The sequence below is a fragment of the Copadichromis virginalis genome, linkage group LG9, assembly GCF_057382275.1.
Source record: "Copadichromis virginalis isolate Kocher_CV1m ecotype Utaka linkage group LG9, C_Virginalis_male_GT1.1, whole genome shotgun sequence".
Lineage (NCBI taxonomy): Eukaryota > Metazoa > Chordata > Actinopteri > Cichliformes > Cichlidae > Copadichromis > Copadichromis virginalis.
The window spans coordinates 20,373,921-20,391,670 of NC_140626.1; the positions used below are offsets into that span (position 1 = coordinate 20,373,921).

The 17,750-nt window shown below is 41.3% G+C and overlaps 1 protein-coding gene across 1 annotated transcript in view; it reads left to right on the top strand.

The window, feature by feature from the left end:
- tmem108 (transmembrane protein 108) overlaps window positions 1-17,750 on the top strand; it is a 67,539-nt gene that overhangs the window by 1,025 nt on the left and 48,764 nt on the right. The gene's annotated exons all lie outside the window — the stretch shown is intronic.

Here is a 17,750-nt window from a genome sequence, read left to right on the forward strand (position 1 = left end):
TTAAGAGGCTTGAAAATCATCTTAAATGAATGAACATTACCACCTAATAAAACATCTTTCGAGGGTTTCAATGGACTTTTGGTGACACTTAGTTCTTGAAGAGAGTACAGACTGATTTGTCCAGTTTTTTTTCTTGGATAAAGTTTGTGAAGACAATAAAAGCCATGAGTCTTCCAGTCTGATCATCTTTGTCCCGAGTGCTTTATTTGTCAGGCAACATGGACAGAAACAAAGGAGATAATAGAAGAAACTCTCTTAAAATGCCATAGTGCCAAGAACAAACTGCATCACCAAATACCCCATTGGAGTGTGAAGGTTCAGCTTTGTTCAAGAACAGAGGGTTCGTATAGAGAACAGTTTAAAGTGTGTGCTAATTGAACCTGCCGGCCACTCTCCCCATTGTAACGGGAATGTTTGGTTGCTCGTCCTCCACAGAAACCCCCCACTCCTTTGTTCTGGGGGGACAATCCTCCAGTGCCATGTGTGCAATGGTTTGGGGGGGAGGGAGCAGGGTCAGCAGGGGTATTGACATCTGCGGCTGACAGCTTCCTCGGAGCGAGCTGACATGCTGTGATACCATGAATGGGTATTAGGAAACATATGAGCAAAGCACTTAACACTAATGAGGACATTTATTCTTTGTCCACGATGCTTGGGCACCAGTTTTACACAATACTGCTGTTTTTGTCATTTGTCTAATGTAACTAGAAGTAAGGACAGTTACTCGTGTCACGCGGTCACTCAGTTTAAAGCTTGGCTTCATTTAGCATCAAGAGTTCAGAGACCTTTTATTTCTCAGCGTTTTTGGACTTAATTAACCGATTGATTGTAGTTAGAGGTTGATGTTAAAACAACTTCAAGTTTTAGTCACAGTATCCCAAATCTAGTGCTCAAACTGGGTAATTAATTGATCTGTTAACTTTCATATAACCTGAATTATTAGTACAGCATTGTGGTAGATCAACTGTTTGTTGTTTTGAGCAATTTGGGGAACAGTTGTTTAGATATTTGAGCTTTCTTCTTTTTTTCTTTTCGCCTCGTATTGTCAGGTCTTATAATATTAGAAGTGATCACTGTTGTGAACTGAATTGAGTAAGTGTCTTAAATCTGCAGTATTTCTGTTGGCCAATAGAGTGGCGACTACTCTGGTTACAAAAAGCAGTCATTGTTTAGAAGTTTACAGGAAAATTCCTCTGGTGTTCACTTGATCAAGACCTCAGGAAACACCTTTCCAGTGAGTTTATGCTATCACAAGTTTGGCATCTTATTTAACACAACAGGATATACTTTCTTTTTAAAGTAAAATAGATGATTATTCAACGTACGGTTTTAGGGTTTGAGTAATTCTTATGCTAATACTGCACTGAGTTTGCTCTGTTCTTGGCTAGGAGGTGATATAGACTTAAAATTATATCCAGGAAATAAAGGAAATAATGATTTTTATGGTTATGTGGGAAAAAGGACTGAAGGGTGTTTTATCAATGGAGTTATAGTTGCAAACAAATTAAAGTACATTTTTCTTTTACAGTGAGCTACTGTGATTGATGATAGACTACTTAGTAAGTGTGAGTCTATCAAGGTACCAGCAGCAGCATTGTAGTGCAGTAGTAGTGACACAGCATAAGTTTAACAGTAACTAAAGTAGCTTAACCTTGTACATAATGAGGAGATGCACAATATTATCACATAATAAAACAGAAAACAAAGAAAAAGTAAAGGTATGGCATCGCTACATCGTTGATGTTGTCATATGAAACCTTTATCAATGGTTATTATGAGTGATATGATATAGCACAGCCCTGTTTCTCAGTCCGTATCTTTACTCAGAAGACAAAATAGTTATGGCCTGATTGGGGCTCTAAAATCAGAGCCTATAATGGGTAATGTCACAGTACATCTTTTATGTACAATCTTTGCTAAAACACCAAATATTGAGAAGTAAATTTAGCCATTTTTCCATCTGTTCTCTGTTTTTACTCTGTCATTCATGTTTCTGTCACATGCGACTGCTCAAAGGTAGAAAGCCTCCAGAAACTTGTTCAAATACATAAACTGCAAACAATAGGTTACATGACAGGTTACCGCCCACAAATCCCGCCACTTCTTTCTGATCCCTGTATTATTGTGAAGGTCAAAGTGTCGGTCATTTCAACGCCTTTCTACTCCTATCTGCTGTCAACTTTAGAAGGAACTTGCAGTGGCCAGGAGCTGAACAGAATCCACAGCTACTTTCTTATCAGAAATGTCAGAAAAAGCCAACATTAACACCGAAAAACAACCAGAAAATATCAGCAATCACATCCAGAGCTGCACACAAATTTATCAGGGAGTTTCCTGGGAAAGGGACATCTGGTTTCTGACTCTTGCAAACTGCAGTCAAACTGATGGGAACGTTTTAAGGGAATGTGGCTATGACGGTGTGAGCTGGTCCTGTACTTGTAAGCAGGCGTCTCTCATGACTGGTAGAGAATGGTACACTATGAGTTGGAATGCAGCCCTCATGGGCCCCCTCATGCTGCACATTATGTGTTCTAAATGGACTTTGCACCTTCCTCCAGTCTGACAAAACAGCAAGTGGCCAAAACAGGATTTTACCTTAGCAAAGGAAGGAAAGCCAGCCAGCTTGCGCCTGTGTTTCTTTTCCTGTGTTCTCTAAATGCCATCCAGTATTAACGAAGGCCCCTTAGCTGCTTTGGAAATTACTTTCATTAAACCAAGAGGGGGATTCATAAACAGGAACTGCAGGGGAAGGTGGCACGCTGAAAGAAACCAAAAGCGGCTCTATTCAACCTAGAAGAAAAATAAAGTTTACCCCAGAGCCGGTTATGATCCTATCGGTTAAAGAGTGCTCCCATAGGACCAGAAGGAGACGGGGCTCGGGAAAAACAGCCTGACTTCGAAATAAAAAAAGAAGAAAGGAAAGAAAAAGCGGCTCTCTTTCAGGGTGTTGACATTTGAAATCCAGCATACTGTATACAGTAGTATCAGAACAGGCTCTATTTGCCCGCTGGGGGGGTTCAAAATGAATAATATACCATGTGGTGCCTCAGGTAAACAAAGGGTTTCAGTTCTTGGCAGCAGCAGAAGACCCACCTGCCCACAGCAAGCAGAGGTCACAGGAAATTCAAACAGAATGGTAATGAATAACTAACCATTACAATGATTAAAGGGGGGCGATGGGCACGGGGAGATAAGTGTGTGGGGACCGTCCGAGCGTGAGGTGTTTACAAGAGGAATTCCTCGCATTCCCCATCTGCAGTCATGCCACTCCAATCTGGACCTCCACCCACTGATCCACTGATGGTCACCCTCCATACCAAGAGGGACCCAAGGGGCGTAAAAGGGTCCATAAGCTCTATCAAAGTTAAAAGCTGCTGCGAATGTGTTGTGTAAGAGGGGTTAACGATTTTTTAGGAGCGTTTGATGGCGTCCGGAGCACTAAAAGCTCCATAAACGAAAAACGACAGAGAGAATAATGGCAAAATCTTTTGTTTTCCACACAGTCAGTCTACTGCAAAATGATGGTGCTTTCAGGGGTTTTAGCTTGATCAACTTTGTTTGATAGCTCTGCATGTTTAACATCCCCAACAGCAAACGTGCTATTTTTAGACCAGCTGTCAGATTGGCTCTAGGGATGAAAATGTTGGTCTGTTTTTCAGTCCACAACAGTGCTCAAGACTGAAATATATCCAACACTGTTGTAAGGGTTGTCGTAAAATCGAGTTCAGATATTCATTGTTCTCAGCAGATGCATGCTAATCACTCTGAAGATGTCCTGCTATTTACTCCAGTGTTTCTAGCACCTAATGAATTTTGTCTTGTATGTCAAAAAACGCTGTAAAGTGCTGTGTCACATAATCTGTAATAAATGATGGACGTAGGTTTTGTGTCTTAAAAAATGAAGCCATTTCTGAACTTGCTTAAATCTCCATTCTTCTAAACATCCTGCAGGGGATAAAAAATGAAGTCTAATAGTAAAGAAGCCTAAAGGAAAACAATCATTCCTCTCAGCTGATCTGTAAATATTTTCTTTATGAGTTTTATGATCTCAGTTTTTGGTTTTGAGTCCTGCTGAATGCAACATTATATTCATTTTGCAAAATATGACCTTTTTTAGAGCCACTCCTTAAAGCTAAGAACAGGAAGCTTAGGATACAATTCACGTGGGCTCACCACAATAGGACAATGGAAGAGTGGAAAGGCGTTCCACGGTCTGAAGTGCCTTGATTTCTGCTGTCTCATTCAAATATTATGGTCATAAACAACATGAAAACATGGCTCCATCCTGCCTTGTATCAGTGGTTCACATTGCTGGTGGTGTAATGTGTGAGGGATATTTTCTTGGCACACTTTGAGCCCCTTAGTACCACCTGGGGAGTATTGTTGCTCACCATATCTATCCCTTTATGACCACAGTATATCCATCTCCTGGTTTCTTGAACGTGACAATGAGTTCACTGTACTCAAAAGGCCTCCACAGTCACCTGATCTCAGTCCAGTAGAGCACCTTTGGGATGTGGTGGAACAGGAGACTCTCATTATGGAGGTACAGCAGGCAAATCTTCAACATCTGTGTGATGATTTCATGTCAACATGGAGCAAAATCTCTGAAGAGCATTTGCAGCATGTTTGCAGAATTAAGAAGGTAAAAAGACCCAGTAATAGCAAGGTGTACCTAATAAAGTGGCTGATGAGTTTAGTCTTGTTGGTGTTTCCCCATACTTTGCCACAAAGGTTATTTAATATAGATTTAGTCAATATAAAGTTGTAAGAAATCTAAGAAATGAGGCATATTTGTTCATAAGGTTCATAACTCTGTTCTTTACCCCTGCAGTCTATACGAGTGTTTTATTTTTTCAACGGTCAAGTTCTTTAAACGACGCAGTTGCTCAGCATATTTTGCTCTTACATAATCCTGTTTGAACAGCGTTTGATTTTCTTCGGTACCATCTGAGAGCCTCTTTAATCCAACTGTCTCTCTGTCACATGCAAAATAAACTAGACGCAGAAGAAGGATCCCACTTTGTTAAACCCACATGTGAAAAGTGAAACATCGAGAGGTGCGATCAAGACGCCGAAGGTTTGTGGCTTAGGATCAATCAGCACATTTTTTTTAATGCATTTCAGATGACTGGGGCTAATAGGATTATGAGAAGTCCTGGGGGAGCTGCATGTTAGTTACAATACTAGAAGGTGTCAGCCCAGTGATTACCAGGTGTGAGGCTCACCTATGAGGATTAGTCAGAACCTCTAATGGATGGCAGGTTGTGACCACGGATAACAAGGAAGCAAATCGCAGCCCTGTCGTTGTGGAAAATGCTTTTCCATCAGGTTAAAAAAAAACGGAGGTTCTAGTTTCCTTGGCAACTTCTTGAATCTGAATATGTGCAAAAGCAGCTCTGAACTTCTTGCACCACCAAAAAGCATAAAGATCCTCTGATTTGGAAATTGCTAACCCGTGTCAGTCTGACTTTGAATTTCTTACATTGTGTGTCCTTTGCTTCTTATCTTCGCCTCAAAGCTTTTGAGCACGTAATCAGTTAAAAGAAACCTTGTCTACCAGCCAGACTTGTCTGATAGAGGCTGCAGATTAAAGTGGCACCATATGCTTGGGAATGAAGTGCCCCCCCCCCCCCCCCCCCCCACTGCCATGCTAGAGCTTATTACTGGGCCCCTGTGTCACTGTCAGCAGCTAATTGTTCTTGTGGATTGAGGTGATGAGGGGGAACAACTCCCCTGTCTTGTCCTAAATGCCGGGTCATCTTTACTCTTCTTGCTCTGCAAATCAAAGCATTTCCTTGTCCAAACACACAATATGTGTATTTACAGCCAGCTGCCAGGCCTAGCACTTACACTACCCTTGTTCAAAATGCCTGCATCTAAGCAGAGGGAGCCAGGAAAAGAAAAGCTCCGGAGTATATAAAACCGTTGCTTTCTTTCTATGCCCTGACCATGCCCCATATGGCTCATTTCATGGATGCTGGAGAGTCTGATTGAAGGGCTGAAGAGCAGAACTGATGTTCTTTATACACAGTTAGCAAAGTGGGAGCCAAGTCCGGAGCAAGGTTGCATGAGGTAAAAGGAAATATGTAGGAGATAGAAAAATGATTTGTTCGAGTGTAATAGAGTGCACTTTGTCACGAAGCACAATGCGGCACAAAAGAACAGGAAAGATTTCTTTCCAAAGAAACCTTAAGGTTATATCAGGGATTTCCACCATTTCATACAAGTACCCCAGGGGGCACCTTTGCAGCAGCTAAGCAGTATATGAAAACATTAAATCAGCTAATCATAAAATGTGGACCTTAAAAAGTTTCAGCAGAAATGTTAACAGTTAACGAAAAACAATGGTAAGTAAAAGACAAACAAATATTAAAATACATGAGTAATACTAGTCAGTACTGTTAAAACAGTTAATACAGTTCCAACACTGGTAACAGTATATCTGTAATCTGTTAAAAAATGTGCGAAGAATTAACTATCAAATGTTTTGGCTACAGATCAGCAAGAGAACAAGGTGGCTACATTTAATGGTTAAGTACATGAAATACACTGTTGTGCAAAAGTCTTGAGCCACCCCTTGTTTCTTTATATAGGTGCAGCGATTTATTGAAACATGAAATACAGTCAAAAAGGCAAAAGCAGAGTTTGTACAATTCTAATGAGCCTGAAAGTCAACGTGACCGCCTTCATTCTTCAACACAGCCTGAACTCTTCTAGTCAAGCTTTCTTGTCATTTCTTTATGTAGTTTCAGGAATTGTTCTCCAGACTTCTTGAAGGACATTCAAAGCTCTTCTTTGGATCTTGGCTGTCTTTTGTTCAATTCTCTGTCAGGATGATCCCACACTGCTTCAGTAATCCTAATGACTCATAGTATTTCATGGTGTTTTTTTCTATCCAGGTATGTACATTTTCATAAGAACATGTCTTTCACAATCTGCCACTTATTCAAGTTTTCAAGTAATATTTTTTTTCAAATCATCTTCAAAATTACAAAATATACAGTTAAAAATACAATTCAAAATGTAAAACTGTTATATGCTATATGTAGCGATATGACTGGTTTATCCCTTGAATCAGGTGCGTTTTTCACTTTGAAATGATTCACAGGTAAGGATTAAGCAGCTAATCAGACAAAAAAGCATGTAGAAAATGGTCATGTAGAAGGACTGGACTGAAAAAGAGTGGAAAACCATAAAAGACCTTTAAAAAGATTAGGAGAAAGTCTGGCATGTCCTCCTTCCTTTAAAGAAATGAGGGATGGCTCAAGACTTTTTTACAGTTTTGTACAACTGATGAAAATCAGTAAGAATAACACTGGAATTGGTTTATACAGACAGCTAACAGTTCAAAATTTGAACAAAACTATGGCGAGTATGCCTCTGATGTCCTCTTATCCAAAGGTGTCACAGGAGCTGACATTTCATTGTAAGCTAGTCATTAACCACCTCTGGGAGAACGCCTCAAATATGAAAATATCAGCACTTGTCACCCACAATTAGACAGAGAGGCTTATACAGTTTCCTTCCATTCTCTCCCCCGTCTGCCTCTCTAGGCTCGGAGATTTGTGTCTTCAGAGGCTAAAAAGCTGCCTGGTAATCTGAGACAGCATTAATAGAGAATAAGATGGAGCGAGGCGACCCCACAAATTAATTACTATACACAGAGCGGCAAAAAACAAACAAACTGTCAAGTGACACAGTGGGATTTTGTTTGTTTTGTGATTGTGTTTGTTTGTGAATGTGTTTGTGATGCTGGTAACGGTGTCAGGTACATCACCATGGAGACTGTGGTTTTATTGTGTGGGGAGGATGTTGATGCTGGAGCTGGCAGCAGACAGAAGCAACGTTGTAGCAACAGCAAAGTCTGACTGGACAGCAACTGGACAGATATCAGTTTTGTTTTTGTTTTTTTTATAAACAAGGCCCGTTTAAAAAAAATTGATGTGAGCCTTGCCCGTCTCTCACATTTCCACCCCGACAAATTGAAGGCCCGGGACCGCTCGTCCACAAGATCCATGTTCACACCCAGATTATCTCATATACAGAATAGCAGTGCAGTGAATGAAAGGCAGCACGAGCCCAATGAAACTGCCGCTGAAGCTGCTGGAACGACTCCTCTCCTCTCATCCCCTCTGCTCCCTCGCAAAAGAGGAGAGTGAGGGTGTCCTTTGGGTAGAAGGGATGACTTGACGTTTTGGGTTTGTCAGAAGCCGCAAATAAATTGGACTCACTGGTCGCTCCACGGGCTGTTTGGGCTGTAAACACACTGCAGCTCGATATGTCAAACATGCTGTAGTAACTGCAGTTCTTTTTCTGCTCCCTTTCAGCGCTGTAATGAGAGTTTATGCATCTGCTGCTGCTGTAATAACCATATTTTTCTTGTTTCCTCTGCATAATGTGCTCTTGCAGGACCATATGTATGTTTTTGTAAATGTAGGCTCTGTCATTTTATAATCCTAAAATCTCTCTATTGGCTTAGGCAGCACGTGTAAATACAGATAACAAGATATCAACAAGAGTTATACATTCCTTTAGAAATTAATGCATTCGAACCCCTGTGTGTTGCAAACATCTAATCCATTATACAGTAAGTTAATTGTATAGTACTGTCTTCTGCACTGAGTCTGGATGTTAACTGCTAGTGAATGCGCAATGGGATTTTATTTGAACTGAGCTGCACAGACATAGCTAAAAAACAACAAAAATAACCATATAAACAAGTATTTGGCTCCTTCATTTTCATAGTATTTTTACATGACTGTTTCATTTCCAAACATCTGAGGCTCTATGATGTCTCCCATTGGTTAATGAAGTCCTGGTCCGGGCGTTGACGATGACAATTTTAATGAACATTTGTTAGCCAATGAGCAAACCCTGTTTATCTCCTTCTCTATAGAGATATAGCAGCACAGAAGTTTAAGATGCAATTTTAAAAGGTAAAATTAAAATAAATATTAAATCAGTATGTTATGAGCACACATCCCAAATCCCCTCTAAGCACTTGTGGGAGCATTTTGAAGTAGGAAGAGTTTATCTCAGGTCCCGCCCACTTTGCGCCGCCAGCAGTTATTTGCCCCGTTGTTGAATGCTATTCGTTTTCTACAGTCTCCGGACGCTCCGTCGCTGTGGATCGCTTCCAGGGTGGATGCTGCTTTGATGTCTCCGGTGGGGACAGAGACAGCATGTTTTATTTAGTAGGACTTTAAACTAGTGAAATGAGCCCAGGAAGTCAGGAAAGTGTTTGCTGAGGTCAAAGAGCAAGGGCCCGAGAGCCATTTTCTCATAGACAGTCCGAGTTCTTTTTTGCAACCAATTAATTGGCCATTTAAAAAAATGCATGCTAAATCCACTCACACAGGCTTCTCCTTTCAGACCAGGAAGATGCAGCATCTTTTATACACAGTCTATGGTCCTAGCCCTCCTCTGAAATGCGATGCTAAAGTTATATTACAAGCATCAAAATTATAGAACAACCAGCAGCTACGTTGGCACCAAGTCCCTGCAGCTGTAGCGATTCTCAACATCATCCCTGGGCTTCTTGTGTGTGAATATTGAAGCATTTGATGGCTGAAGTTTCTTTGCATCTTTGCACTGCTGAACATAGTTGGTCAGCTGCCCGTTTGTAGCTTCATGTCACTGACTTTATCGAAAATGATTTGAAGCCATTCTGCATTGGTAGTGTGAAGTGGATGTTTTCTGTATCCAGAAGAATGCGAGGGTCGTGATTAGACTCGCGGACGCCTGCAAGCTCTTCAGCTTTTTGTGACAACACAGTTATACTAAGTAGCATGCTAAGGAGCATAGGAAGAACAAGGTATTATAACAAGAACAACAAAGCACCTGTGGTTTTTGCAGCTGTGTGTGTACACAGCATAATCCCAACCTTAGAGGGCAACTGGCTCACGTGGGAGGCCTGTCAAGTAATTCAGTTCACTCAGGCCTTCCAGGTTATAAAAGCTGGACCATTTCTCTGCCTCCTCTCCTTCCACCTGGGTTTAATTTTTTGTGTTTGCACTCCAAAGCGCAGATGACATTTATTCATCCATTGACTATTTGCATTGCTGATATTGCTGAGGCCGACTTCCACAGCTTAAAACACGTAAATGTAATTTACAGACTGTAGTGAATGTCTGGAATGTGTAAGAAATTTATAGTTTGGTTTGCATGTTTTAGATTATGGTTAGCTGTGTTGTTATAGTTATCAACAGAAACAATGTGCAAACAAACCACTGGAATGGTCCTTTAAATTGAGACGCAAACAAAGCTTTGTCATTAGTGGCAAACAATTCCTCTCCCGCACAACTGTCAACACACAAACTCTTAAAATAATGTCCGTGAGGTTTGGTTGCCACCTCTGCCTTCCCCTGGGGACTCGCTCCATTCTTCACTCTTCAACTAATAATAGATGCTACCGCTCATGCCGCCATATTGTCCCATGTCCGGCATCACAGAGAAGAGAGAAGAGGTGGAATGATGGAGGCAGAGACACGGAGACACCTACAAATTTGCTCCCAGCCAGCTCGGTTTCCCCGCGGGGCCAACCATCTGACATTTAGCTACGCTAGCTGTAAACAGGCCACTGGAATGCCATTGACATTCATTTTGTCTGAAACAGTTTGTTTGCTTTTGTCACTCTCCTCATTGGTAAGCCCTGGAATTTTCTTCCAAAAATTAAATGCAAGCCGAGAGCAGCTAACAACGACTAATATCAATCATTTTGTTCACTGGTCATCAAAGGAGTTCATGAGTTATTTTGGTTGTTGTGTACATATAAAGACAAATATATACTGATACTATTCCAAAAATTATACATTTAGATTTAGGTGTGCAGAGATCAGAACTCAAGCACCTACTTGCTGGTAAATTATAGGTATTTTTCACAATATTCAGCCCTGAAAATATGTGGAGTGAGCTGAACATACTTTAAAAAAAAACTGTAGATTTGCTGTTTTTATGTCATTACTTTGGCAGAAATCTTGACCTAACTTAAAATCTCTACTTACAAAATCATTGTTAAAATGAAGCAACTGCTGCCCCAGCTCCACTGCATGGATGAGAGGCACTTATGTAAATTTTTTACATAACCTCATCCAAGGTCAGAATGACATCTGAGCAACTCTAAAGGAAAAACCTTAAATTTGTCTAATCAAAAGTGTAAATTAGAGAGTAAGCCAGTACACTGACTAAAGTACTGGCTGTATATGTATCATTTATTAAACCGATACTTTACTAGATTAATTAACTGGCCTATAAATACTGGAAACTGGATGTCAAAGATCCTGAAGCTGAAAACAAAAAAATGTATTGAACTAAATCTTGTGTGGAGGGAAATCACTATGAATCATATAAATTAGGTTTTGATTCATGTTAACCTGCTTCATCCATCCCAAAGCCAGTTTTGATGTGTGTTTGGGATCATTGTCCTATGGGGAAACCCAACTGTGCCCATTAACCATTTAACTGTTGATTTGAGGTTAAGTTGAAGAATTTGGAGGTCGCCCTCCTTCATTATTCCCTCCACTTTGTGCAATGGTGCAACACCACCGGCATGATGCTACCACCACCATGCTTAACAGTTGGTACGGTGTTCCAGAAGGATCTGACTTGTCCAAGCGAGCAGCTGCACATTTTAGGTAAGCTTGAAGGTATTTTGAAGCAAGATCTTCCTTCTTGGTCCATACTCTACCAGTTCATGGCAGGCTTGAGCCTTGGCGGTTCCTATGTTGTTCACAGTTTGGGTGTTTTTCCAGATCCAAACTACCTCTGAGTTCAAAGTTTAATGACAAATTTATCGCAGTATAATTTTTTTGATTAAAAATCTTGTTTATTCCTCCAGATACTTAGTTACAGTCGCTTGTTAACTATTTTCGTGTAGATTTTTCTGTAATTTGTCACTCGTTCCTTATTTGTCCCCCGATGGGAGTCTTAAAAATTTATGATAATCCCGTGTAATTATCCGATGAAAACAGCAATCATTTTTTAAACATTGTTAATTTTCTCACCTGTTTCATGTAAAAACTAAGAGGCGTGGACCATCTGTGGTTCATCACTTAATCATAAACTGTCTGAGGCACTCGCAGTTCTTGCTCCATCTCTTGTTTTTAACCACTTCTTCATTCATAATAAACACTGCTGACTGTGTGAGCAGGGGTGTTGCAGATTTCATCCAAACCACGCAGAGTCTGCCTTGTTCCTCTGCTGTTTACCTATTCATTAATTCAGCCGTGAATAATGGCACGGGAGAACCAAAGCACCTCATCCTCTGGTAATTAAATGTCTATTGGTGAGACATTTTTCTCCTGGAAAGGATTTTTAAAACTGTCACATGTGCGCATACACACACTCTGAGAAGCTGCCAGTGGGTGTCCTGGGCTGGCGTTGGTAATTAGCATGCTGAGTGGTTGCACTGATTGCTTCATTATTTTTCAGATTGGCATCAGCGGGAGATATATGATGGATATTGTTTGAGTGTAATCCATCCTAAAGCCACTTATACAGTACGTGCATCAATTTCTTCAGTTGTTGATGTTGCTTCACACCTATAGGAACAAGCCCATGTATTTAAAAAATGTTCCTCTAAGGCGCTTGCACCCTAATCTTGATCCTCTTGCGTCAGGTTAAATGGAGCTCCAAACCTCAGTGAAAATAACCACCATCATTGTGTTACTCAGCACACGGATCATGTTATAACTTGTGCTCTCTTGGTTTGGGGTGTTGGAGTTATGAAAGCGAGGCTTATTAGCAAGGCTCAGATCCTGTGTGTTCTGAAGAAAAAATCTAAATGGTTTCAGAATAATTGGCTTGTTTTGTTCACAGCAGTTCGGCCTGACACTGTAAGCAGGACAGCAATTATCAACCCGCAAGGATTATTTTTGTCTACGAAGAAAATAGTGGCTGCGTGTAATTGGACATTTTAGGCACACAAAATTGAGAATTTATAAGGCGCTAGATGTTTCATGAAGGCTTTAGTGCAGTACATTTTATGCTTAAGTGTTTATCTAATAGACTGTTGATCAAAAACAGTCAATTAATAAATGCAAGATAGAGGTTTCTTTGGTAACATCACCCATTTATTTGTGGACAACTGTTTTGAAGCCTGAAGGGTGTTATTTTGGCCATTGCAGTATTGTTTTTTGGACCCAGACTTGAACACATTTTAACTTAAAGGTTAAATGTCAAGTTATTAGCTAACGCCAGTTAGCTGGTTAATAAAATGCACAAAGTATGTGTGCAACACAGATAGAAATATCTGCTACTAACCGGGGATAGAATATAGTACTGTGCAAAAGTCTTGAACCACCCTTCATTTCCTTATATTTTGCTTTGGAGAATTGGGAATGTTAAAATGTGCATACATACAGGACATACAGTATGTAAAGCAAAAACAATGTGTTCACTTCTAACAAGCTTGACAGTCTGTATTTGGAACATTTTTATTCTTTAACAGCCAGAAATCTCTTAGACAAGCTTTCCTGTCATTTCTTTAAGCAGGCTTCAGAAATATTTCTCCAAGCTTCTTTAAGGACCTTCAAAGCTCTTCTTTCTGGTTGTTTCTGTCATTTGTTCTGTTTTCTGTCAAGATGATTCCACACTGCTTCAGTGATGCTGAGGTGCAGACTCTCGGGAGGCCAATCCATGACTGATTTTGTTCCACTTTGTGCTTTTCTCCATTGGCAGCTGGTTTTTGAGGGGGACATTGACATACAAAAAATAAAGCTGTTCCCAATCAGATGCATTTGAGATGGTACTGTATGGTGGATCAAAGTCTGTTGGTTCTTTTCTGTGTTCATAATTCCAACACCACTGGGTGAAATGCAGCCCCAAGCTAAGACAAAGCCTCCACTGTGTTTTACAAATAGCTGTAGAAACTCATTGTTGTACCTCTCTCCTGACTTCCTCAACATATATAGCCAACTACAGATTTCAACCAGATATCTCAAATGTGGATTCATCATTCCATCAGCGCTGTTGCCACTGATTTTCAGTCCAGTTCTTGTATATTATATTGCATATCTGGCATACCTTAAGTTTACTTCCTGTTTCCCTTCTTTAAGATTGGCTTCTTGGAAGCCACCAACTGAGACCATGTCTGATCAGGCTTCAGTGAACAGTAGATGGATCAACTGAACACGACTTTCTGATATTTTTCTGCTGGAGAAATGACAAGTATTCAGCTAAAAGCTCTTTAGGAATCATTTTGTTGGTGGAAAAACACAATTGTATGCCTGTCAAACTGGCTTTTTATATAGATTCATATAAAGGAATTAGAACAAATTGTGTTTTTGTGAGTAACAAAGTGCCTAAAGATACTATTTAAAATGGGTTATTTGCTAAGTTGTCTTTTATTTGTAGATACATCACTGGTTCATCCCTTGAGTTAGGTACTTTTTTAAAGATCGAGCATTTCATAGGTCCGTGCTAAGCAGCTTTCCAACAAAAATATTCCTCTGAAATGGTCAAAACTCTGAGAGACCTTCAGAAAGCCTGGAGAGCTGCTGCTCGAGAACACTTTTAAAATAACAACAAGAAAGTCTGTCTCCTTGGAAGCAAAGTATAAAGAAATGAGGGGCGGCTCAAGACCTTTGCACACTATTGTACAAATAAAATAAACATTAAATTTCACTCACTAAACAAACTAGAGCACAGACTTATTCCTGGAAGTACAGCAAACCGCACAGCAAGTCATGTGACTCATCAGATAATTGGATAAAAATATTTCTAAAAAGTCGCATCCTGTTGAGAGGTCCAATTTAGCGACTTGGATTTTTAGAGGAGAAGCCATCTTTCATCCTCTGGCAGCTGGGATAGGCGCCAGTCCTCTCATGACCCTGTATTCTTTAAGATTTTATACAGAGTCATGTAAAAAATTAATCCATTTCAGTATGGGAATGGACTGTCTCCATTTAGATACAGCTTCAAGTGGCCATTCAAGGAACATCTGTTTTTTAAACAACTTGTATATAAACATTTTCTTCCATTTATCTGGGAACGACTCGCAGGAGCAGCAGTCTATCTGGGGGATCACTAAGAGAGATGTAATGTGTGGGACATGCCCAGAACACGTCACCCAGGAGGTGCCCGGGAAGCATCCTTATCAAATCCCCGAACCACCTAAACTGGCTCCTTTTGATGCGGAGGAGTAGTGGCTCTCCTCTGAGCCCCTCTCAGATGACTGAGCTCTTCAGGCAGGTATTTTAAGGAAGAGGAAGAAGCCAGCCACCCTTCAGGGAAAAATTATTTCCACTGCTTATATCTGCGATCTTGTTCTTTCGGTCACTACCCAGAGCTCGTGACCATAGGTGAGGGATGCAGATCGACCAGTAAATTGAGAGCTTTACTTTTAATGCTCACTTGCCTTTTCACCATCAGCATCACTGCAGCTGTGCCCCCAACCCGTCTGCCAATCTCTCGCCCTCTTCTCCCCTTACTGGCGAACAAGATCCTGAGGTACTTAAACTCCCGCACAAACAAATGCGCAGTTAGATAAACTAAGATGGTAAACGTCTTTTCCATTTTTCATTATTTGTTAGTGAAAATAGTCATTTATAGCTCAATTGGAAGAAAGACTGATGAATGGATTGCCCCTCATTGTGTACAGATTTCAGTGAAACCTGTACACGATGATCACCTAATGGGTCTTCACTCAAATTGCAAGGCCAGGATCATGTTTGTCCTTTTGTGGGCAGAAATCTGCAAACTGTGATGGATCATGGATCTGTTCTTTTCCCATGACTGGAGAGAGAGAAAACACCTGCTTGATACTTTGTCAGTTTCCGCCACTTCTAATTTGTCGTTTGCTGCTTTCCCGATTACAGCGCCGGCATCATCGGGCGCTTTCTGCTCAGTGATATTGATCCAAATGTTGTGTCAAACATGTTCCTCTCTGACACCTCCTGCACTGCAACCGGAGTCCCACCAGACCAGCATCAGCAGGATCTCACTTTAAAATGTCAACCCTGTCAGGCCTCCAAGCCATCATATCGTCTGTCATCTCTGAGTGAACATCAGCCCCAGAGCTGCAGGAGATGTTGATTCAAGTCATTACAGCTGCTCTGCTTGCTCCTGTAGTGGCTGGAAGGGGGAGGTCACCCCTGTGAGGACTCTAGGGCGCTCTCAGGGTGTGCCCTTCACGGGCATGTTTGGGTGCTGCAGTACGCACAGTTTTAGTCTTTAATTGCCTTATTAGAGCTTTAGTCTGTTTGGTGAACTGAGCAACCGGGGTGCTCATCCATAAGTAAATTCTCCCGCTTCAGGCCAATTGTCCTGGCCGTGTTGTTGTAGAGCGCATCTGCCTTCGCCTGTCACTCTGAATAACAATAGGTCTAATTGATGCAGTGTCTGTGTGTGTATCAGTGTACAGCGAGCCAGACACACTCTACACTAGAAGCTCTTGGAGTTAATCCGTCTCACTAATGGTGGTGGGTAAGGGGGGGGGAGGAGGAGGAGAGAGGAGAACAATGCGACATCTTTCCCTCCGTCTCTCCTGCTGTTTGGGCTCCGGACACGTGGTCATCACCCGGCGGGAAATCTGGGGACCTTGGATGTTCTGTACGGATGTTGCTCCTCTTGTTCGCTCGTCCCAGCTGGCTCTCAGCAATCTCTGCTGCACCACTCAAGGAAACGAGGTACAATACACACCCCAACCCCCCTCCATGCCTCCAAAAAACATCCCTACTGCTTTTCGTTCCTGCCATTGTCATGATACAAGAGGCTGCGTCAAGAGGTAAAATCAGGAATGTGTGTACAGAGCGTGGAAAGTCCTGGAGATTCTGAGGTGTATGCTCTGCTGTTTCTCCTGAAACTGTGTTTGGGGCCCATTAACTGAGACAGGAAGCGTTGAGACAGAGTGGAAACACTATGAATTTCCTGCTTTGCGATGCAAATTCTTGGGTACAACACGGACTTGCTGTGTCTACTTCACGGACATTCCTAAATGTGCCAAAGGGCCCCGTTTCCTGCCATTCTCCAGACGTAGCTGCCGTGTGGTTCATAGATACTCGCAGTTGGATTATCAGATGATACGTCCACAGGAAAGCGTGAACTTCGCTGCCTATTGTCACATTTTTACTCACTTACATCTTTAAAATCTACGTTACTGAATAGTACTGGATGAAGAGGATTTCCGAGGTTAGTTATTTCCTTCAGTGGTGACATCAGTTTCCTGACTTGCATTCAAGTATCAGTTATGTGGGTTGCAACCCTTAAAAATTCAGCAGTTCGCCATCTGTTAAGCAGCACTGATACCTACATTTATCTTTTGTTTTTTGTCCTCGACCCCCCAGGATGCTGAAATAAGCACACTGTCCCACTCTGCTACATCTTATGTTTATTTGAAGGGATTAAGCATGTTTATGGTATTATTCCCTCTGTGATGGTAGCTACCCTGAGCCTTTTGTTCTGCGTTAAGTAAAAACTAGAAGAGTAGGAAGTGGCTCATACCCTGGAGGCACAACCCTTGGTTAGTCATCTTGCACCGCTGCATTTTTAATCTGCAAGCCTCAAGGCAAATAAAATAGCTTTCATGTTCATGCATGACACTTGGTTAGATGACACGAATCATTTGGACATAGTAACATCAGACCAAATTGTGTCCTTATATATGAGAGCTGGCTTTTAACAACCAATGTTTTCTGCAGAGGTTGTGTGGACGCGAAGGCATTTTTTGCTGACGCAGAGGTCGTCGTTTCTTCTGTGGAAGAAGTTTTAAGGCTACAAAGTGTCGACTCCTCGGAAGCGGCGTCACATCA